Source organism: Arvicanthis niloticus, chromosome 23 (assembly GCF_011762505.2).
Source record: "Arvicanthis niloticus isolate mArvNil1 chromosome 23, mArvNil1.pat.X, whole genome shotgun sequence".
In the NCBI taxonomy this organism is placed as follows: Eukaryota; Metazoa; Chordata; class Mammalia; order Rodentia; family Muridae; genus Arvicanthis; species Arvicanthis niloticus.
In genome coordinates this window covers 44,566,374-44,590,975 of record NC_133430.1, presented here as the reverse complement: position 1 = coordinate 44,590,975, position 24,602 = coordinate 44,566,374, and the positions used below count along the sequence as shown (strand labels likewise).

General features: G+C 43.4%; 1 long non-coding RNA gene across 2 annotated transcripts in view; it reads left to right on the top strand.

Moving 5' to 3' along the window:
* Positions 1-24,602, top strand: part of LOC143436658 (uncharacterized) — a 55,965-nt gene that overhangs the window by 11,152 nt on the left and 20,211 nt on the right. For both annotated transcript variants that reach the window (XR_013106528.1, XR_013106527.1), the window contains exon 3: positions 23,704-23,815. This is a non-coding gene — a long non-coding RNA (uncharacterized LOC143436658). The remainder of the gene's footprint in view (positions 1-23,703; positions 23,816-24,602) is intronic.

Here is a 24,602-nt window from a genome sequence, read left to right as displayed (position 1 = left end):
TGTGTGTGTGTGTGCAGATTTATATGCCTGTGCATGCATGTGTATGAAGGCTAGAGGAAGATGCTAGGTGTCCTACTCTGTCACTCGTCCACCCTTGAGACAGGGTTTCTCACTGAACTGGAGCTAAGCTGGCATGGAGCAAGCTCTAGTGTCCTGTCTCTGCCACTCACAGTGATAGGGTATCAGGCACATGTGGCCAAGAATAGCTTTTGAATTCAGGTTAGTGTGCTTATACAACAAGCATCCTTACCTACTGAGTCATCTCACCAACCACATACATTTAAAAAAAAAAATGTTTGCTAAGAGTCTAATTCTGTGTTAAACACATTATAACTTCATTCACTTTCCATGCCTGTATCTAGGAAGTAAGCTATTCTTAGAAGTATGCTTGTTTTTAAATGAGGAAAGGAGGTTTAGAGAGGCTGGGCAAACATATAGTCATTTAGCTGATAAGCTGTTAGAATTGTATAATCACAGAATTGAGACCCGGGCAGTGCGATTAGAATGGAAGACTTTTCTGTATCATCCCCATTCCCATGTACATGGATGCCACCCTGTTTCCTGGCTTCAGCTGTGCCTCTTATCTCTTCCTTACCCCATGCTTCATCCACCCTGACAGGTTTACTGTAAGTAGACACAAGCCAGACTCTCAGAGTTTCTCCACTTGTCAACGGTTGTTGCATCTGCCTGGTGTAGAGTGTTTGATCCACTTCCCACCTTTTCCATCAGTTGGGAGTGTTCTTCCAGAACGAGGCCAAGCATTGGTGCTCCCACGAAAGCCTTTAATTCAAGAGCTGTCCCTTGCCACTCCCCATGTTTCTCTGTATCATTTCTGTGTGGATATTGCTTTGGTGTTTCAGTCTATGGGTTATCTGAGGCTCAGCCTCCTCTGTATTCTAGACATTAGCTGGTTAGGCTCTGTGGGAAACAGACAGAGAGGCTCAGAACTAGGCAGAGGGGAAGTGACCAGAACAGTTATGTCAGGGGTCTCTATGGAGGTGAAACTGTCCTGTGGTGCCCTCCTCACCCAAGTAAGGGGCTAGCCTCTAGGTTCTAAGGACAACCAGTCGGTAGATGTGCACTGTTCCTGGGAGAGGACATAACCATAGGGGTCATAAGAACACTTTGGAAGAACTAAGCTTTGAACTTGTGGTACCTAAAGCCCTTTAGACATCTCAGCTCTGAATGATATACTATAGCATGAGATATACATGAATAAATGCATAAAGGAGTCTGTCTTCCAAAATCTCATATGTGAAGCATGTAGCCCATGCTGCACACAGATATTTAAAATTGGAAAAAATTTAGACAGTGTAGACATGGATTAGTACATTAATTTTATTTGTGTTAGAAATAGCTATTTGTTTGGTTTTGTCGAGATAGAAAATTTCTGTGTTCAACTTTGCCCTTCAATACAATTGACATCCCTGAAGGAGGGAAGTATGTGTCTAAACTAAAAGAAGCTTTTAATTTGTTTTGTAATCATCAACACAGCACGTGATCATGAGCACAAAGTAAGCATGTTTATTGATCAATATCAGAGCCTAGGGCCATGCGTATGACTTTGGTGCACCCACTTATTTTTTGATATTACACACAATGGAATTAGACGGGTCTTTTCCAGCTTTAAGCAGTGATTCCAGATGCCAGTGTGTTGAATGTTAGGTTCAGCTTTAGTCTATAGAATCTATAAGCTAGACGTTCCCTTCCTCCCCATTCCTGTATATTGCTGAACTGGTCCTGGGGTACTGCCTGATTGGTTTACAGCTCCCTGCAGATATAATGACTTTTTATCCTGGTTCCTCTCACCCAGATGCAGAAGTCACCTATTGGAAGAAAACTCTGGTCTTTGACCACATAACCTTTGACTCCAACTACCTGGAGGAATCTAAGCTACCAATGGAGAGACTAGGAAGAAAGAGCCTGTTAGTAGGGTTATTCCCTTTGCGAATTACATCAAACTGTGGTCAGTTAGAATGATTGTGGAATTGTTGACTGATCTGTAGTAATACATGTATCATGTGTCATTTTGAATATGACAGATATACTTCCTGGTTGCAAGCCAGAGGTACCTTGGTATCTCTAACATGATAAATGAACAAGGGTTTTAGGGTCATCTTTCTTTACAAAGATTCAGATACCCTAACCATTTTAAGTTTTCCTCTTCTGGGTTCAAGACCAAAAGAGTTAGGAAGAAGACTCTATAGCATCTTACAAACTTCACATTTTACACAGTGGTTCAACTTTCCATTAAAAGTGCTACTTGTAGAGGATCCACCCATGATGGATAACTACACTCTTATATGTCTTTCACTGTGATGGGCAAGAATCTTTAATATTTTATGAGTAGCTACGTGCATTCATTTAATGGACACAGGAATGTCTCTTGTGTATTAAATATTGCTGTAGGTGCTAGAAACCTAGCTATAAACAAAACAGATCAAATATCTGCTTACATGTGCTAATAATCCAGTGAAGGAAAACCATCTGTAATGGTGGGGAAGCAGGCAAAGCTCAGAACAGTGGAGGTGTGCAGCTGGGACTCTTCACATCTTGGTAGACCAGGAAGCAGAGTGTTTGGGCTGGAAGAAGAGCTATCTGGAAACTTCTCAAGCCCCACACTTACAGACATACCTTTTGCCAGATATGATCCTCATCCAAAAGACTCTCTCATCTTCCCAAACAGCACAACTACCTGGGAACCAGATGTACAAACACACGAGCCTGTGGCTGGTGGCGTTGGCATTTCACATTCAAACCATAACAACTATCATATATGCTACCAGGAAGAGTAAGCCAAATAAAGGGATATAGGATAGTGGCGATTGAAGACTGTTTATTACAGGTAAGATAACTTTAAGCAGAGGCTGGAAAGAGGTGCGACAGTGAACCACACAGATACTGAAGAGGAAGCATTTTGGATTAAGTGACACAAGCTGGTCTAGAGTCACTATTAGTAATTATCAGTCTGTGTCTTAGTTAGGGCTTCTATTGCTGCAATGAAACACCATGACCAAAAAGCGAGTTGGGGAGGAAAGGGTTTACAATGGTCAGAGGAAGTCAGAGGAATTCAAAGGAAGTTAGCTTTCAGGAACCCAAGCTAAGGAGGTAGGAGCTGGGTCGCTCCATGGCTTACTCAGATATAGTGAGTTTGCTCAGCCTGCTTTCCAGGCTGCTGCTTACTGGCTTACTACAGGGCTTACTCAGCCTGCCTTCCTATAGAACCCAGGATGACCAGCCCAGGATGGCACCACCCACAATAAGCTGGGCCCACACACACTGAAAACTAATTAAGAAAATGTCTTATAGCTGGATCTTATGGAAATATTTTCTCAATTGAGTGTCTTTCCTCTCTGATGACTCTAGCTTGTGTCAAGTAGACATAAAACCAGCCAGTACCGTCTGTAAGAATGGACTGCAGGGGACACATACAAGAGCAGAGGGGCATCAGCTAAGAGGCAGCTGCAGAGGTAGGGTTTAAGGGTGGGGCCTGAGGTTACTGGCTGGCTCTGTTTCCAATCCAGATGCTCTGCTTGTTAAGTACAGGGATGCTGTTGGTAATGGCGGATGTGCCGTGAAGTTGTCAAATTTTGAATCTGTCTGGACAGAAGGGTTTATGGAACTTGGTGATAGATTGATATGAAAGATTACTTAAAGGCTTTTGGCTCTGACAGTTGGGTAAAATGGAAAAGCTATTTGCTGCTAAGCAGACAACTGAACAAGGATTGGCTCTATGTAGAAAAACGGAGGTTCAATTTGATGGTAACTGGAGCTGGACATTAAGGGAAGACATTGGAGTTACAGAAATAAACCTTTGAGTCATCAGCATATGGATACTATTTTAAGCCGGGGTAATAAATGAAATTACCTAGAGAATGGATGTGAAGTCTGAGGCTTCTCATATTCAAGGGTCAGGGGAGATTGAGAAAGAGTGGCCTCTAAGATCTTCCTGGAAAACAGAATCAAGACAGTTTCAAGGAAAAAAAAGGATGAATTTACTTCTAATGAGTTTGGTCTGATAAAGACTTAGAAATGAGCACTGGGTTTGGTTAATAGCATAATTGGAATCCTTTTCATACCCAGTGTTGGAGGGTTGGACTAGAGATTAAGTGGACTCTTCTCCTATCTACATTCTGGGGTGATTTCATTTATTACCCTGGCTTAAGATGGTATTTATATGCCGATGACTGACAATTTTATTTCTTCAACCCTAACGTCTTACCTTTATGTCCAGGTTGTATTCCTAAACCATTCACTCAGCACCCTATGTATCACAATGGAACCTTTGTGCAGTAAGTGTAGCAAGTGTTTGTGGAAGTTTCCCTGCAATAAAGGGACAGACTGATGATGTTACTGGGGGACTTGGGATCATGAGACACTTTTTTTTCCCCTGAAAGATACAGAGATTAAAAAAAAATGTACAACCGTGGAAATGATCTAGAGGCATAGGGGGAAATTAATGAAGTCAGAGGAAGACAATATAGCCACAGAAGGTGTGTCTTTATGTAACTGAGAAGAAATCTGAAAGCCTAGTCCTCTGCCAGGACATGGGTGATTGACTGGAGGTCAGTCAAAGGAGAGGCAGCAATGGGCACAGGTGCAGGTGAGAGGCAGCAATGGGCACAGGTGCAGGTGAGAGGCAGCAGTGGGCACAGGTGCAGGTGAGAGGCAGCAATGGGCCCAGGTGCAGGTGAGAGGCAGCAATGGGCACAGGTGTGTTGAGAGGCAGCAATGGGCACAGGTGCAGGTGAGAGGCAGCAATGGGCACAGGTGCAGGTGAGAGGCAGCAATGGGCACAGGTGTGGTGAGAGGCAGCAATGGGCACAGGTGCAGGTGAGAGGCAGCAATGGGCACAGGTGCAGGTGAGAGGCAGCAATGGGCACAGGTGCAGGTGAGAGGCAGCAATGGGCACAGGTGCAGGTGAGAGGCAGCAATGGGCACAGGTGCAGGTGAGAGGCAGCAGTGGGCACAGGTGCAGGTGAGAGGCAGCAGTGGGCACAGGTGCAGGTGAGAGGCAGCAGTGGGCACAGGTGCAGGTGAGAGGCAGCAGTGGGCGCAGGTGCAGGTGAGAGGCAGCAGTGGGCACAGGTGCAGGTGAGAGGCAGCAATGGGCACAGGTGCAGGTGAGAGGCAGCAGTGGGCACAGGTGCAGGTGAGAGGCAGCAATGGGCACAGGTGCAGGTGAGAGGCAGCAATGGGCACAGGTGCAGGTGAGAGGCAGCAATGGGCCCAGGTGCAGGTGAGAGGCAGCAATGGGCACAGGTGCAGGTGAGAGGCAGCAATGGGCACAGGTGTGGTGAGAGGCAGCAATGGGCACAGGTGCAACGGGAAGGTTGACCAACATGTAGGAGTATGTGCAAGACTTCTTTTGTTGGCTTTTGTTTTGATTATCAGCTGAGAAATGAGGTCAAGAGCTGAGAATGAAGACGAGGGGGATCACAGCCTTGAACAGAGCCGAGCAGGAGTGAGATGATTGTTTAGAAGAGTGGTAGAAATGTTGGAAAAGTGTGACAATTTTGGCATTTTTGGTTTCTTAAAAATACAAATACAGAAATATTATAAGAATATGTTTTTGTTTTAAACCCCGGTGTGGGATATCGAGCTGCTTCAGGTTGTCCACAGCAGCTGACTATGATTTGCCCTGTGCTTTAGCAGGGGCATGCTTTTGCCAGCTGCAGATAGTTTCTGTGATTGTGTGATCTTGGGAATTCTGGGGCACCTTCAGAGAGTATATAAATGTTAGGGCACTGGGAGGCAGGGTAAGTTATTTGTTGGTTACTGTTGGTTGCAGTTTATTAAGTAGTCATGCACAAAGAATGAACAAGAAGAAATTAGATATCCTGATTGTGAAGATCAAACTTGCCCCAAGGAACCTGACATCTCTGATCAGCAGGATGTAGTCCACCCTTTTCACCCTCATCCTTTTCTCTCTCCTACCTAGTGTTAGGGGGTTGAAAAAGAGAAAAAAGGGTGAAGAAAGGTGGAAGAAAGAAGAACCTACAAGGTAGCCAAAGGCTGGCTACAGAAAAGGAGTTATATTAAACTTGCTACAGAGAATTTGATAAGAGACCTGCCTATGTTATGGACTGTCCCAGGGATGTCCCTACCAAGGTAGACTACAGAGTGGGTGATGGCAGAGAGGGGAAGCAACCAGACATCCATGAGTTCTAAATGGAAGATGACCAGGAAGATATAGGTAACTATTAGAGGGGTGCTGTTTACCCAAAGCCATAAAACAGATTCTCTAGGGGTTTCTGAAATTTGTCTAGATTGAACGAGACATTGATAGCAGTATCATTTTATTCAAAGACTTTCCCCACACCACTAAATAGACTCCTGGCTGGATCATGTTCCCCATCCTTCGCCCTCATCTGTACTCAAGGCAGAGTGAACTCAAAGAGAACAGAGTGTGATTACAGAGAGTTGTCTGTGCTTGGAGCCGAGCAAGCAGCCTACTCCTACCTCACCCTTCCCTTCGCCTCCACTTGAATTCCTTTCTTTAGGGCAGCTGAGATGCTGGCTCCCTTGGTGGTACCTAGAGTTTCCTCAACACCGTGTGCACATGAGTCTCCGTGCTGGGTCCTCCCTCTGCACTCACCAAATGGTCTCATTAATTTCTTTTTCAAGCATGTGCGCATCATTCGGTTCCCAGGAAACCCGAAGATAAATAAAGTGGGTATTTATTTATATGGTTGCAACAGCGATCCTTTTTGGACATATTTAAGTGATAGAATTCGGAATGACAAGAAAGCCTTTTGAAAATATTTGTCCCCAGTATAACTTTATATTCAAAGCAGCAATGATGACCCTGTCGCAAGACTCAGGAATTCATTACTGAAAAACGACCCTTCTGTCATTTGGAGTTTAAGACACATTTTTCCCCACATCGACTGGAATTTCCCATGAAGCACTGATGATCTAGTAAAGTTTCTACACAGCATCCGACAGCATTGCTGTAAGTCCAGACTCACAGAACAAGCCTCTGTTACCACCCTGGGATTAAAAATCCCAAATCATAAAACTTGTTGATTTTTCCAAATTTCCTAAAGATTTCTCCTACTATATACCAAAGGCAGCTAAATCTTTGTCTCTCTCTTGTCTCTCTCTGTCTCTCTGTCTCTCTCTCCCTTTCTGTGTGTGTTGGCTTGGCCTTTAACCATATCAGACATGTCTTGTGTTTGTGCTATACAAGTTTTCTCTTCAGAAACTCAGCCCTCTTCCAAGAGCTGGAAATGGGGCCAAGCTGACTGCAGGGCAAAGGCGGGCTCGCACTACCAATCACCGCAGCTTGGCTCACTTAAGCCCACCCAGATCTTCAGTCTCTCACCGCTGATCTTCCTCAGTTCTCAGAACCACCATGAAATTCAGTGACTTGAGTTTGCTTCCTGAGCAGACACAGCAGGAACAGCAAAGGGAGGAGAGTGAACGATGAGGGATCTTTCAGAGGTTACGACCCGGGAAGCAACGAGAAAGCAGACTCTACGCATGCATGCTCGATGACACTAGCTGCAGGAGCTGGGGTCTCTGCTTCTGCTCAAACTTGAGGAATAGCAAGGGAATGTTTCCAGAGCCAGAGGAGCTCGGAGGGCTCTCTGAAGCTAGGGTCCTCTTGAACTGCTCCTGCACTCACTGCTTTGGTCAAGGTTGAGAAATAATGAAGAAACAATGGCCCATTAACCAAAGCAGGCGTTTCTAGGTCCCGTGTCCATCTTCATTTCCAGTCATCATCCTGAAAGTGCGATTTTCACAGATTGGGACAGAATTATCTGGAAGCCAAGATTACGGTTACATATGTTGGGCATGTGGGTGTGCGTGTGCGTGTGCTTGTTTGTGTGTTGTGGCATAGCAGGTAAGTACAGACAGAGAGGAGAGGCAAGCACAGGAACATGTACTGAGACCATCTCAGGTCTCACACAGATCTCCCCAGCAGACCTCTCTTGCACTTCATGCGTGACTTCACCTTTCTGCTACAGTGTCTGTGCCCCTGCCCAGCTGCTCCTGCCTTGGAATGATGTAATTATCTGGAAGAGTGACAGGGCAACATGGCAAAGGAACTGTATCAGAACTTGTTACTTCTGTCTGTCAACAGACTCTCCCCTGATTTCCATCATGCCCATGACCCCAGCACCTATAAAATACTTACACCAGAGACTATTCCACATACTGTTTCCAGTTGTTTCCTCACATTTTGCATCTGTGAAATAAAAAGAATCACAGTCCACTTACAGAGGAAGACACAGAAACACAGACAAGCTAAGAGACCTGTTCACATTTCACTGCTCAAGAGCAGCGGATTCAGGACTCTAGGCCATGACTGCAGATACTATGCTATTTCAACGTTTAGAGAATCGTTACTGTTTTATTTCGTTGATCTGGGCTCTATGAGGTCAGGGGCTATGTCCCTTATGCAATGCTTTATATACTGTTGGCAATGAGAATAATACAACCCATATAGTAAGTATTTACTAAAATGAAAAAGGAAATTGAGCATACTTTCAGACTCCAGACACTTCACTGGCTATGCTGCCTTTTGTTAGGACTCTATATTCAGAGAGCATGGTCCTCAGGCCTGGGTGCCCCCTGTACCCACTCCCTACTACCACCATCTAGTTTGAACATTAATTTGGAAGATGAATTTGGAGAAAGATCCACGCTTATGTATTTAGCAATGTGCCATCACTTGGATACCTGTTAGGTTTCTCAAACTTAATGCATCATGACTGATTTGTCACTCTTCATCACTCCACAGTTGCACTAACATGCCTGCCTCACTTGCCAAACTGCAGACCACAGGATGCATCTTCAATGCCGTCCTTCACTTGGTTCAATCTAACTGCAAGACCTGGTGATGTTCATCTTGTTTAAATGTGTGTATCTCTACTGCTATCTTAGCCTAAGATGACCTCAGTTTTTATCTGAGTCATTGCCATGGCCTTCTTACCTAAGGGCTCCACATTGTTGCACATAGCTTAGGGATCTCTGTGTGCTGTCACCAATACATGAATTCTTATGGAAGGTAAAGGTTATCTTGTCCAGAAAACATCACTGCCTGTTAGGGTACACACAACCCTGGGGCCTGGGCTAATTACACTTGAGCTGGTTCTTATTGGTCAGTGTACCTAGGAGGCGAGAGAGCATCCTCTACAAAGGGAGGTCACAGTGCAGTCCCAGGCCCTGAGTTGGCCATGGCGCACGCTCTCTCTCCCTCCCTCCCTCCCTGCCCCCCCCGTGTGTGTGTGTGTGTGTGTGTGTGTGTGTGTGTGTGTGTGTGTGTGTGCTGTCTCTCCTTTCCAAAGGTTTGTGGAGATTTGGAGGATCCTAATGCCGGCGGTACCTTTCTGTTGTCTTCCTCCCTTCTTTCTTCCTACCCTCATCTCAGCCCACTTGCATCCTTTCAAAGGCTCATGGGTAGCTAAGCCAGGACTGCTAGTCTCATGATGAGCTCTTAATGAGTTGAGGGGGCACCTGGGAGTATCCTCTTCAGCTCCGTTCATATGCTAAGATAATGTGAAGCCAAACTGATAGCTCAGATGTCTCTCAGAGGCACTGGGTAGATGTGCAGGTTAGGTAAGGAACTTTGAATTAACCTGTCTTATTTGATGGCATGCCAAAGCTAAGATGCAGAACTTTCTGGCAATGACATAACCTTGCCATATACAAAGTGTCCATCCCAATGTACAAACATTTCCTTTCTACACACTCATTACATTCAGTCCCTCTGGAACGCTGGTGAACAGCCTGAACAAAGGAATGCGGAGCAGTGTTTTGGTGCAAGACAGAGTACAGCAACTGAAAAGCAACAGACCGTTGCCAAAGGAAGGAGAGCCCATCGGCAGGGAGGAGAAGTTGCTGAGAGGAGTCTGCTCTGGGAGAGCAAGCAAAAACAAATCTTACACATTTTGCTCATTTAAAATTATGTAAGAAGAGACTTTGGTTGTTTCTCTACACCAAGTTCAGATTTCCTTAGCACAGGAGCCATGTTTTGATCACTGTGTGTCCTCCTCAGGACTCCAATGTCTTGTTATCAAATTGTTGTTGCATCTATAATAAGTCTTCAAATAATTGACAGACTCCATGTCAAAGATCCCAGGCACATCTCCACACTAGCCCGCCATCTGCACTCCGTGGGAGGATGGAGAAATATTTTCTGTGTCAGGCTGTCTCCAAGATTATTCAAAACTGGCATTGAGAGGATTATCAGAGGGAATAATTTTCCAGGCCATCTCTAGGGGCTTCTGCGAAGAGGGTGTTTATAACACATTTTGTTGACTGCTTCTGTAAATCCCCTGAGCACTGATGGGTTTTAATCCAAAAATAAGAAGTGAAAATGAATCAGTCTGGCTGCGAGGACATCTTGCATTTCTACTGGTTGTCTCTAATTGTAATTTAGCTATGAATGAGAAAAAAAATGTCTTAATCATTTGCACTGGAGTTTGCAGAAAACCACACCTCGATGCTTTGGAACAGAGCAACGGCTAAAACACCCCAGAGTTCAGAGGGCAAGGAGAATTCTCAGAAACAAGCCCGGCCAAGGCTTGAGAACACAAGGAGGAAACTTTTTATTCCAAAAGAACACTGCCCTTCGCCCTCTTTTGCAACACCATTGACAAGGTCATTCATTAGAAAGGAGTGCTCACTGTGGGCAGGGAACCAATAAGAGCAAGAAGCTAAAATATTAGTAGCTAACCTTTATTATTTATTTATTAAGTGCTTACTGAGTACCAGTAGCTAGCGTATGTGCATTAAGTTATTTAAGCCCAGCAAGGACAAGAGCTTAGAGCTAGGAGGTCTAGAAACCAACCAACCAACCAACCAACCAACCAGAGACGAGCTACCAAAAGCCACATGGCCAGCCTTGTCCATCTGATGTCAGAGCACAACCTCCCGCTCAAGCCACACCACCTAACAATTAGTGCCAGATAGAAAGGTGGGGAAAGCTGGAACCACAGGCTTTGTATTTTTCTGCTGAGCAGAGGATAGCCCATCTAGAAAGGTAAAAGTGGACCAAAGGGCAAGGGTCCACCCTGGGTCTTTGGCTAGGTCAAGGCTAGGCTGATGAAGCCAGTTCAGATCCCATCTTCCAGCTGCTCTTGGTTAGTGGACTAGCACTCAGCTTTCCAAACAAGCCATGAGCTGCCATCTTAGAATTCCATTCCGGCGAATGCTGGTTTGCTCAGGCCACAGTTCCCATGGCTGGGGTATAGATTTCCCCCTTCTTCTTCTGTTTGCTTTTTTCCTTTAAAAGTGGAGCATGGAAATTCATTCTTATTGTTGCATGCTGTAATATTTTCATATGCAATTTTCTCCTTGAGTTCATTGCTCCTTACAAGAGGCCAGGGGTATGATTGCTGTGTTATGTAGATAATTGAAAACAGCTGTTTTATTTTTTAAATTTTTTTACTGGATTTTTCCAGCTTGGTCTGTTTTCGGCTTATCATGAGAAGCAGAGGGGGCTTCTAGAAGGGAGTGGGTACAAGTCATTTGTGGCCACTATGAGAGTAAATAGTCCAGAGAGGAGTGGACAGGAGTCCACCAGCAATACTGTCTGAGCTGAAAGAGCGTTTTTGCAGAGCAATTTAGAAGCATAAGTGTCAGGGGCAGGAAAAGGTGCAAGTGGGTATATGAGTCATGCCAAGGGCACTTAAAATACATTTTAAAAATTAAGATGTAATTGTATCACTTCCTTACTCCCTTTCCTACCTCTAAGCCACTCCAATATTCCTCCACTCCTTTCAAACTGATGGGATATTTTTATTTAATTATGATTACATGTGAGTGTGCACAGACACACACAGACACACACAGACACACACAGACACACACAGACACAGACACACACACACACACACACACACACACCTTGTTTTGCTTTTGTACGTGTGTATGACTTCAGGGCCAGTCACTTTGTATTGGAGGAATCAAATAGGCTCATCGCTGGGAGATGTTAACTTTCCCTTTCTTTGGGGGTGGGGTCCTGTGAGATTTCTCCCCCCTTCTGAGTTAGTATATCTATTAATATTGTTGCTATTCTAGGTAGCCTAGAAGCTACAACATCACAACAAACTCTCTGGCCCTCTGGCTCTTACAATCTTTCCACCTCCTCTTCTGCAGTGCCCCCTGAGTCTTGGGAGTTGTGTTGGAGATGGGGCTAGGCTCCCCATGATCTGTTGGTCCCTGTGGTTTTCTGTAATTATCTCCATTGGCTGTAAAGAGAAGATTTATATGAAAAGCTTTTGATGAGAGGCAAGAGCTACAATTTCTGTGGATGTAAGGATGAATTTTAGAATGTAGTTAGGAATTAGGTTGGTCTGGCAAAGTGGTGGGAGGAGCTTCTCTTCTAAGTCCCATGACTTTTCTAGCCTGGGGTTGTTGGCTAGGTTTCTACTACCAGGGATGATTTCCCTTGTGTTGAATGTCCAATTAGACAGTTGTTGGTTACTACCAGGATATGAATGCCACTATTGCACCTTTAGAAGATACCTTGCTATGCTGGTCATTGCTGTGGTCATAGGCATCACAGCTGGATAGCACTTTTGATTGCTTCTTTCTTTTGGCAGCATGCATAATATTCTATAGTCCTGCAGAAGCTATCTATGCTAGAGGAAGGAGGCTTACCGTTTAGATTCAGCTTGAATCTTCTGAGTCCTGTATCTGAACTGCATGGTATCTTCAGCGATAGACACTTACCTTAAACCTTTAAGATGCGACTGAAGGCGAGATCAATGGCCTACGTTGTCTCGGGAGTCCTGTGGACCACCCTAACAACAACTTAAACAGTAGTTTCTCACTCATGACATGAGCTTTTTGAGGTTTGATGGGAGCTCGGCCCAAGAGGCCTGACTTGCCATTAATTATGTTGATAATCTAACAAAGCACATTTCATGTGTTTCTATATTCTGCTTGCTTTTTCCAGTTTGGTCTGAATTTGGCTTATTCTGTGAGGCAGAGGGGAAGGTGGCTTCCTGAAGAAGTGGGTGGGTGATAGTAAATCATTGCCTGGGTAGCCAACATAATAGTAGATAGCTTCAGAGAGAGTGGACAGGCGTTTCCCAGGGCACTTCTCTTACAGTTGAAAGATAGCGACTAATAAATGTAAAAGGAAGGGGGTAGGAAAGGTGCAGAGGGATGTGTGGGTCATGCCAAAGCCATGTTTAAAAACTAATATATTTATTATAGAAAACACCAGGGTTCATTATGGTCTTTGAACACAGCTGTTGATGTACTTGAATCACTTTCCTTCTGCTAATCTCTCTTGTACGCAGTCCTCCGCCTCCTCTAGCCAAGTAGTTAATCTCTACTTTTATGTCTTAAAAATCTAGATTATGCTTATGAGATAAAGTATGCAATATTTGTCTTAAGTCTGTCTTATTTTGCTTCAGGTGGTATCTCCACTTTTATCTACATTCGTGCCAATTATGGGATTTCATTTTTCTTAATGGGTAAGCAATACTCTTCTGTGTGTGTGAACCGTATTTGCCCTATGCACTGGTCCACTGATGGGCACCTCAGCTGACCCCTCGGCTTGCCTGTTGTGAATAGTGCCCCAGTGAACACAGCACACAAGCATCTCTAGTGTATGCTGACACTGATCTCTGAGAATATATGTAAAGCCACTCTTTATTGAGAGCTAATTATTTGCCAGGAAGTATGCTAAGTCCTTTATATGTGCTATCTCATTGGATCCTCACACCATCTCATGTTTAACCTGAGATGACTCAATCTAGCAAGGATAAAGACAATTCTAAGTGAGGAAATTTCAAGCATGGAGCTTTCTGAAGCCAGAGACATGACCATTAACCACAATCAGAGAGCCCTTAAAGGCTTACTTAGATGGGTATCTCAATCCTGCCTCACTTCCGTGGTCCTCTGCAATTCCCAGTGGGTAGGTTAGCACCATCTGTGGTGTAGATCCCTCCTTAGCCTGATAACAGCTCTTATTATTAACCACATCCATCAATTTTAAGCTTCCCCTGTACTTCTCTCTAAAAGCTTTGGGGACCTGAAAGGGTTTTTGTAGGGTTGCCCTGCCTGAGACTCTCTGTATAAGTTGAAGATGTGGGGTGCAGGCAGCTGCACAGTACATTGTTCTGTCTGATAGAAATTCTTAGCCTGGTAAGTCTTGTGGGGGTGACCTTATGGCTCAGACACTGGATCAAAAGTGAACTCCCCATGAATTGTTAAGTATTACAGACATAAATGTCCCGTCATTGAAGAGACAAAATATGTCTTAGGATTTTATGTAGCTTTTTAGAAAAAAGGACAATTTTCAGTTTTATCCTTTCTTTCCCTCCTTTTGGAGACAAGGTTGTTCTTCTTTTCAGGCTGATTTTGAACTTCAGAGTGCCAGTGATCGTCCTAGCTCAGCCTCCCCCTTATAGCTGGAACTATGAACATATAACCTGGTTCCTGGTTAAAAGGAGGGTTTCCCATTATGGTCCCATGTGACTGGCTCCTGAGGTTGCTGGCTTACCAAGCTCCTCTGGCCTGCTGAACCTTCACTGTCTTGATTATGGAGTTTGCTCTGAGCAAGTAATGTCGGGCCATCTTTTTTGTGTTGGTGGTGGTGGGGGGAGGGACTTAAAGCTTGAGAAAAGTCTGTACAATTCTCTGTGTGGCTCTCTTTCCCTTTGTGCTCTGAGAGTGACATTGAAAATTGATGAGATTATTTTTGGCTGGAGTCTATCCTGCAATTTCATACAATTATTCCCGATTCTATGTAATAGAACTGAACTTTGGAGGTAAATGCATAGGACATAATGGCTTGTAGTCTGCACGTCGTAAAGAAAGTAACCGGACTGGACTTATTCCGATATTCTTTTTAGTTCTTTCATCATAGAGTTGGCTATGGACTTGCCGTATTTTTTTTTTCCCACGAGATGACGCGGGAAACGGGAGAGAGAACGCGTATTTTCTTGATTTGGCATGTTGTTTGCTGTCCTTTAAAAAATGTTTATGTCTGCTTCTTTGTTTCTCGAAAGGAAAAGAAAACATCTTGATTTTCCCTTAGTGTACAAACTATTCTGTAAAATAAATAAACATGGAGCCCGATGCCATTCACTGACGTGGGATCTGGTGTGACTTTTGCTCTGTCTTCAGATTGGGGTCTTCTCTCCGAGGGAGATGGCTCACTTCCTTCTGGGTACTATTTATGTTTTGCAATATGTTCCCTCAGAGTTGTTTAGACTTGGGGCTTGAGGTACAAAGGGTGAGGTTTTTTTTCTCCCCTCAGGCAAGGATACCTGAGAATAGAAAATGTTCTTTACCAAGGTGAAGAGAAAAAAATGTATTCATCAGAATTTTCCACGATGTTTATGTATGTAAAAAAGCCAGTCAAGTTCCTAGACAGTGTTTGCTTTATTCCCAGGGGATTGAGAAAGGACCGGGAGACATGGGGTTAACATGGAGTTTCTCTACAGAAATTCCTCTAGCCAGTGCCCATAGAGACGCTAAGTCTTGGTGGTCATATCTTCATGGGAATCTGGGGAAAGGGCTCACAGACAAACAGAAAAGGTCAGCAAAGAGCAGAAGTATGATGAGATAGCCCCGAAATGACAAAGCACACAGACAGGCAGACAGAGAGACAGAAAAACAGAGAGACAGAGAGCATTTTAGCAGTTATCCTAGGTATAGAATTTCAGAGACAAATAGTAATGCCTAAAGATAATGTTCAGACAAATTTCTGCTTGATACGTATATAAAACCCTTAGGTAATCCATCTGAAAACACACACGGATATTGCTGGTAGTGCCTGAAGTCTATGTAGTCAGATTTGGATTTCATGTGACTATAATTCATACCCGAGGCCGAGCCGCATTAACTTTGAGGATTATTTAGGTTAAATCACATGTGGACAAAATATAAACATTTTGGTCAAATGTGAGTACATTGTTATTAGCCATAGTGGCACCATTTAAAGATGGTTTTGATCAGGATTGAAAGAAACCATGTATAAGTAGGAAATTTTCTATCTGCTGTTAGCTATTACCAGATTATAGACACATGCAGTTGAGAGTTTGAAGACAGTTGAATACATGGCCAAATTACAAGAGCTGTGTGCTCTGTATCACAAGGGGTGCTTAAGAGGTTAAGCTGGCAGCACTGATTCTGGGGTGGAAGGAGGAGGTGAGAGCTGCACTGGAGCTCCTTAAGGGTTTTGGCTATGGATAAAGTGCTGTCTTGCAGAAGCTGGATGCTGGGATCATGTGTATGGATGAGATGCAAGATATCCTTGTCTGTCCTGCATCATTCACCTTACAGGGAAACAGAGATCACATGACTTACTTGACATTGTCTGTAAGCATCATTTTGATGGAGATTTCAGTGACTCCAGGAGGACAGAGAATAGTCATGGCATGGTGCAGAAGAGTCAGCGCCCTGCACCTCAGTGTACTGAATAATTATACGACCTATAACCCATTTGTCATGTACTTTCAGTCCATGTTAACTTCTTCTTCTCAAATACTCCAGAAAGCAGGTATAGTTGTGTCCAGTCTACAGTCAAGTTACCGAAGCTCAGAGACATTCACTGGCTTCTCTAAGATTGCCCAGAATGGGATTTCCACCCAAATTCCCAAGCACACTGCTGCATTTGACATCCTTTTTGAAAAATATGAGTATTCATAATGGAAATTGGGTTTGAATCCTTACCATAGTGTTTTGAAATTCCGAAGCTGATTTGAGTTAACAGAACACTCTTTAATTGCAGGCCCTTCTATTTCCCTTTGAGTTTCTCAGTCCAGCACATCATCTGGAAATGCTCTCCCTTCTACTTCAAAGCTTGAAATACTTCTGCTAATAAGTTAGCACGTATAATGCTAGTAATAAGCTAGAAATGCTAGTAATAAGGTCATGGGTGAGTCTACATTTCTAGTTTGCATTAATTCTGTCATTAATGATATTCACAAGTTTTTTGTGACTTATAGGTGTCTGATTATTACAGCAAACTTGGAAAAGTAAGAAACTGCATCTGTACTTAGACTAATTCTTCAAAAATGATAGCATTTGGAGAGTATTTTCACTTTATGGGTTTGCATTCTATTTTTTTCCTATCTTAGATCATGGGTATTTGATGTCATTTACACTGACAATTTTTTGGCTGAAAAAGAGTCCATCAAAAATAGATGTGCCTCAACACTAGACATTTAAGTGACTGGTTTCCACTGGATCTTAACAGGCATTAAATTGAATTGAGTAAGAACAAGAACAAGTGGGGGGTGGTTGGAGAGCAGGATTCAGAAGGGAGGAACCCATCCCATATTTCAACAGCTTCCTCATGTTTGACCTGGATCTCTTCCATGTCCCATCAAAATTCAACTAATTTATTTCACAGCAGCCCTGGAGACACTAGCAACGTGATAGACACATCCCTTTCCTCCTGGCCATACAGACCGAGCTGTAATACCACTGGCAGGGGCCAGCAAGCCAGAGGTCTGTGTCATGTTCAGAGCTTCTCTAGAGAAAACCTGAGCTCCAAAGTCTGCTTGTAACAATGGTTGCTGTCATAACCATCACATGCGTATGTGGATGCTAATCCTGGGTTGGGGCTGGCTTGTTTTCAGCATCCCAGGGTCTTTACTTTTCAGGATGTCTGATGTTCTTCTATAAATCCCGAGATTCATGAAAATTAAGAAGTTTAGAAAGTCTCTGTAAAAGACTTTAAAGCGGGATTTATTTTTAATTTACGCATTTGTGTCTGTCTATGTGAATGTATGCCATGTGTATGGGTGCCTGTAGAGGCCAGAAGAAGGTGTTGGAGTTAAAAGCTGTTGGGACATGAGGGTTGGGAAACAAACTCTAGTCCCCGGAAGAACAGCAAGTGCTTTCAATCGCATAGCTGCCTCTGCAGGAGCTGCATGGGATTTTCACTGGTGTCTGCCACGTCTCTTTTATCTCAAACACATGGCAGACATTATTAATCACTCACCTCTTCCTTGGACAGCTTCAGAGTCCTTTGAGAACAGCACCGCCTCAGTCATAAACTAGTTAGTCCTCAGAAATAGCTCAGGAGCGCAAGCCTGCTCATCACAAGGAGCTCGTGCACTCCCTTGTTTCACGGGTAAAGAAAGTGGAATGATTCAGATGCTGTGCAACAAAAACAGTGTCTTGAAGGAGTTTAAATGCTCACGTTTTATCAGGATTCTCCAGTTAATTTGAAAGCACACTTAAGCTTGAGAAACACTGGTCTAGAACAGTGTGTGGAAGATGACAGAAGATACCGTGTAGATGGAGGCCGCTGGACAGTCATGGCAGGATCCTCTGGGAGTCAGCACCCTGGAGAACTCATCCATCACTGGTGATAAGTGGGTCTTCAACTTCTCCCGCTCAAACACGTTGTTTTGTCAGTTGTGCAGTGATGACTAGCCCACTGGAGATTAGGGCTTACTAACGAAACTCAGAAGGCTCTGACAGTCCAAACAGAATTGCTGAGAACTATCTAATGGTCCCAGAGTTATAGAATATCCTTTACCTTTTTACATATTCTTAGGGGTTTTCTTTCTGTTAAGTTCCTCCAGGCAGGCACTAAGTTCACAGCCTAAAATATCTCTTGTTCAAGATAGACGCCAACAGCAAGTTGGGCTTTCTGAGAAATGGTTTCTTTGTATCGGGCAGAAGGTTTGATACATTACCTTTAAAAACTTCACTAAGCCATCTTTGCCTAATTCCAGCTACGCTTTAATGGGTTTTCTTTTCTCTCAATTGCATTTCAGTTGCTTTGCTCAGGGAGCTTGCTGCTTTCACTGGTTTCGGGGGTGGCCTCCCTGTAAGCGATTTCACAAGGCGGTCTGTGTCCATAGATGTCCAAACACAACTGCATATTCATTTTTATTGACTTTGTTCTCTAAGGACGCAGCTCTAAGCCTCTTTCTACGCTGCCTCCTAACAATGACTGCTTTAGTCCAACCTTGGCTCAGCAGCTGATACAGGGCAGGTTACTGAACTGTAAGCATTTAAACTACTTTCTGGAAAAGCAGCAGCGAGGAAGCTGGGGGATTTACACAAAGTCAATGACTGGATTGTAAATGTACTCACAGAGAACAGAGTCAAGATGGTCTTTAAATTGAAAGCATTGTACTCCCTGCCAGAAGGGAAAGGTACAGGAAGGGCTGTGTTGGGACTATATGGTGCTGTTAAGTCCACTTAAGGCCAGACCCCTTGGATTGCCAGGATTATCTACTTCAGACACAATGCTGAAGAGCACTTGGGGATATTATTATACATTTGCTCACCATGCAGCATTTCCAGACATTTCCTAGTCTTGGCAGACGCAGACACTGCTCTTCTGACACATTGTGGAGAAGGATATTTAACATGCGCCATCTATTTCCACAATCAGAAGACAGCCCTTGCTATTTTATATTATTGGCTAAAAAAAAAAAAAAAAACCCTTTAATGCTTTACAGTCCTTTCGCTCTGATGGCTTCTGGAGCCCAGTTCCAAACCCTACTGTTTATCACGGGAGGGAACGTCTGCTATAGGAACCTTGCTTTAGCTTCCAAATACTTTCAAATCAGATCCAGAATTTAGAAGAAAATGGTCAGTTCATTGGTGATTATGTAATATCAGTCAAAAATCTTTCCCGAATCAAGATAGGTTTTATGTCCCTTAGGGGGCCCATTCTATTAACTACACTATGTCCTCAGCAAGGTGGCTGTATGGACTGCCTCCTAAGTCTGTGTTTTAGAAACGGAAACAGTGAACTGCAGAAACTAGCCAGGGTCAGAGAGAAGCTGGTTTCAGACTCAGTCACTGGCTCACGAGGTCTCAAGGGTATCACAGGAGTGACAGGAGTCAATGACGTGAAGGAGTTTGCAGCTAAAGGAAATGGTTTTTATACCTTAATCCCTCTTTAATTTTTGTAACATTCAAACATATTTATTCATAAAAACCACAATGGGTTAAGGAACTGTGCTGTTCTGTGCTGAGGAGCATAGCAATAAAGGCAGCGGAAGGAAACAGAGTGACTGCACAGATACATTTACACAGATGAAGGCTTTGCAACTGCGCCACCCACATCACATGTGTGTGGCCATCTCTGTTCATGGTCCTTCATACGTACGGCTCTGGAAAGAGTTTATCAACCTAAGGAAGAGAATGCGTGTGCATATAATCATAGCTGCACACTGATCATATCATGTTGGAAGATGGCAGGCAACACACACTGCGTAGACATTAACATGCATGTCTCTAAATGCTGCATCTTAGATTTAGTTCACCAAGACCACATTTCAAAGAAGTTTGAGCTGAATCTTCCATGTAGAACCCAGGTATGTTAAACTGAAGAATACTGTCTCCCCAAGCAACTAAGAAGCCAGTTTCATATTGAGAGTAGCAGCTTAAGACTATAAAAATGCATTGATATTTGATAAGAGGATTAGCTATGCTAGACAGCTCTCCTTTCACAGCATCCCTTTTTACTGCATACGCAGCTTGTTGGTTATAGCCTAGGAGTTAACTGTTACAGCACCGAAAGGCAGCAAGGCGGGAAGAGGCAGAAAAAACAGAATGTTTGCAAAATGGTATTTTAGAAAGACAAGGTAAAAGTATGACTCAGTGATACCTAAGTTCTTACTGGATATAAAACAATGGGCAAAATACTAAGTCCCCTTATGGGACTCTAACAACTGAACCTTGGCTGCCATATTGGTAACCTCTGTGGTAATCATCTTGGTGCTTAACATGGTATTTATTGATCTGGGTATCCTTCCTGACATTTTCTAGCATTGACTTGGGGCCTCTTTCTTTCTTTGTTTAGCTTCTATTATGCTGACAGGTTTTGGGGCAGGGGGAAGGCACAGTATTTGGATCCATCTACTTACCCCTCAAGCCTGAAAATACCCTATTCCTTTCTAGGAAGTAACATTGTTGGTATCATCTGTAGAGAAATGATTCAGGTACCCACTGGCTGCCACGTTAGCTTCTGTTTGTAGATGTCTCCTCTGGAGCCTATGTTAACATCTCTGGCCTGCTGGTCCTTGTTGTCATTCATTTATAGACAAGTCATGTCTGGTCAGACGGTTTGTCAGTTTGCATCCGGAGACCATGAACATGCTTGCTAGTCTCATAGGCTGTTATGCCTGCTTGGCTAGCACATTTGTTGGTTCCCATCTGCAAACTAACGACACATTGGTCAGCCTTTAATTTTCCTCCATTTAAACATCTTATTTGCTTTTCCAAAGACTTAACTCCAGTGTCAGTGGTTGGAAGAAATCCTTTTAGCCAGACTGACTAGAGTCACCAGCATAGTCTGAACTAAATAAGATTGTTTGCTTCAAATGTGTAATGCGGCTCGATACTATAATCCGAGTAGCTTTGATAAAGTCACCGATGATCCGCTGAGGCCACATTAGGGAGGACTCGGTGACTTTACAGAGCCTGGCTGTAGCTTACGACTTCCCAGAGGATGCGAGGAAGCCATCCTCTAGACCAAGTTAGTTATGCCAGCATATGTGCCTGACTCCTTTAGGGCACGCGCCTAGATTAGTTTTTTTCTGGCTGGTGATCATACTTGGATACAATCTTGTTTTAGTCTCTGAAGAGAATTCACATAAAAGCTCTTGTTGAAGATGGTCAAGGAGGTCCTGGTGCCCCATTGGGGTGCAGAGATGCCTTGGAGACTTGTCTGACCATGCCTTGTCTGACCATGACTTGACTGACCATGTTGTATTGTCTGACCATGTCTTGTCTGACCATGTTGTATTGTCTGACCATGTCTTATCTGACCATGTCTTGTCTGACCATCTCTTGTCTGACCATGTTGTATTGTCTGACCATGTCTTGTCTGACCATGTTGCATTTTCTGACCATGACTTGTCTGACCATGTCTTGCAGCTATGTCTCTCATTCTGCATAGTGCTAGATGCCTTGCTAGGTATTGGCACCATGGCTTCAGACTTAACATTTTCAATCACTGGATCATAATGAGTGCTCTCAATAATGACAGCTTTTGATTATACTATCTGAATAGAAATCTGTTCCTAACTGTCTTATTACACCTGCCTTTTAAAGTTTGACAGAGCAATTTCAGAACCTGAGTTGGACGTGAAGCATTACTGTCCTCTCCACACATGATCATGCTCAGTCTCCTTGTTTTACTCATTTCTGTCCATGAAATTCAACTTAAGACCAAGCACAAGTGCTCCAGTTTCTACACAATGTCACACTGAATTCTCATGACCTTTCTTAGCACTGATTGTCTGGATGAGGCAGGTGGGCCTGCTTTTGTGGTGTTTCATCTTACTTGCTGATGGTTTCATGGTCATACAACTCAGTAACAAAACTACATAAGGCAAAGTTAAGCGTTTCTTGTTACCTCTTCAGTACTCTTTTGTTTTAGTCACATTATTATTAGAATTATAGAAATTATATTCAATGAATAAGATAATCAAATGTGCATTGGATTCTAAGTTTCTCAATAGGGCAGAAGAGTTGCAATCCGGAACACTGTATTAATCATGACTTTGTGACTTTATCATCTTTTGTCTGTTCTTTTGTTTTTGTAAATCTTAGTGAGTGAATTAATTCATGTGTTTGTATGTGTGTGTGTGTGTCTGGATGAATGTGCATGTATGTATGAATGTACGCATGTGTGTTTATGTGTGTGTGCTTCTGCCAGCATGTGTGCCACAGCCTATGTGTGGAGGTCAGAAGGCAAATCCAGTGTAAGACATTGCCTTCCACCTTGTTTGAGGCAGGATCTTTTGTTTGCATCTGCCCACCCAGGCTAGCTGGCTTGTGAACTTCTGAGCATCTTCCTGTTTCTGCTTCCCATCATGACATAACAGTGACAGGGTTATAGGCAGTCTACTGTGTTTGCCCTTTATTTGGGTTCTGGAGGTCTGACCTGTAGTAAGAACTCTGGAATTTTGGCATCTTAAAAAACCACAGAAACATTATAAGAATATGGTTTTGTCCTAATCCCAGGTGTGGGATAAGGGGCTGCTTCATATTGTTCACAGCAGCTGGCTAAGTTTTGTTTCATGCTCTAGTTGGGACATGACTTGCCAATGGCAGATAGTTTCTATGATTGTGTGATATTTGGAATTCTGGGGACTTTTCAAAGGTATATAAATACTAGGGCCTTGAGCGGAGGGGGTGGGATTTTGGTTGGTTGTTGGTACATTGTTGGTTGTTGTTGGTCCTGGTTTGTTGAGTAGTCATGCTCAAAGAAAACACAAGAAGGAGTTATATATCTTGAGGGTGAAGATCTAGCTTACCCCAAGGAACTCAACACCCCTAATCAGCAGGAAGTAGCCTGATGATAACATCACCCTTTTTCTTACCCCTGACTTTATTTGGGGATCTCTTTCCTTTCCTCTCTCTCCATTTTATCTCCTATTTAGTGTTAGGGGATTGAAAAAGGTAGCAGAAAATGGGTAGAGGAGCGTGGAAGAAATAACCCATGAAGTAGTCAAAGAATAGCAGTTCAGAACCCAAACTCTTACACTTAGGCAATAAATGCTTTACCTGCCTGACCACTTCCCTAGCTCTGTCTGTTTGCTTTGTGAGACAAGATCCAGCTCCATAACTCCTACTGGCCCTAAACTATATAATTTAGGCTGGCCTTGAACTCTTGTTCTTGCCTTAATGATTATTTAAAATTATTAATGATATGATACTTTAAAATTATTTAAAAGGTGTGAACCACAATGCTTGGCTTGAATTTTGTCTCAATAAGATTATAAAGTTTGCTTCTCTTTATTTTAGGAATGAGGTCTCACTGTTGCATAAACAGCAGGCACATCATAGTCTCGTATCCACCAGAGAAGACTACTTGGATACAGGTTTAAACCAATAAAAGGTCTTTATTTCCTGGCCGGTGAGTACACTGGGTGTTTTGTTCCCTAGTATAGCATGCAGCTTTTCTTAGGATGAGCGTTTAAAAACAAAAACTACATCCTGGGTTGACATACCTCAGTTAGCAAGAATAGTCAGCCAGAAGCTGAACTACAGCATCCAAAAAAACAAAGTCAGTACATTCAGGGACTTTCCTGGAACTATGGACTGTGATGGATTAGGTCTGTTCTCACTTGACAGGTGTTTCTGCCTACATGCTGGGTTCCAAGGCCTGAGTGGTACTTCCATTATGGCATCAGTTGTGCTAAGGTCTGGGGACCGGCTATAACATGAATAATTTTAGGATGATGATTGAATCAACACTGAAGTGGGATGTTACTGCAACCTCTAGAAAGATAGATTAGACTTAGGGCTCTCTGCACCTCTCTGTCTCTCTGTGTATCTCCCTCTGTCTCTCTCTGTCTCCCCTCTTCTTCCTTCAGCCTCCTTCTGCTCCCCTTTTAGATCGATTTGAGAATGTGAAGATGTGAACGTTCATTAAGATCTTTAAATCAATGTGCCATCAGAGCTACATTCCTCCCACTGGTCTGAGGTCAGATCTGTTTTCTTGCTGTTTCGGTGGCATCGTGCAGCCTTCATCTGCAGAGTGCGTCACTCCAGCCCCTGATATATGTCTTCTCTGACTCACTTGCTTCATCCTTAAAACCCCCTCCGATTATATTGAGCACAACTGGAAAATCTCCACAGCTCAAAATACTTAATCATGTTCACTCTGTAGGGAAGTATATGCCAGGTTATTAGGAAAATGC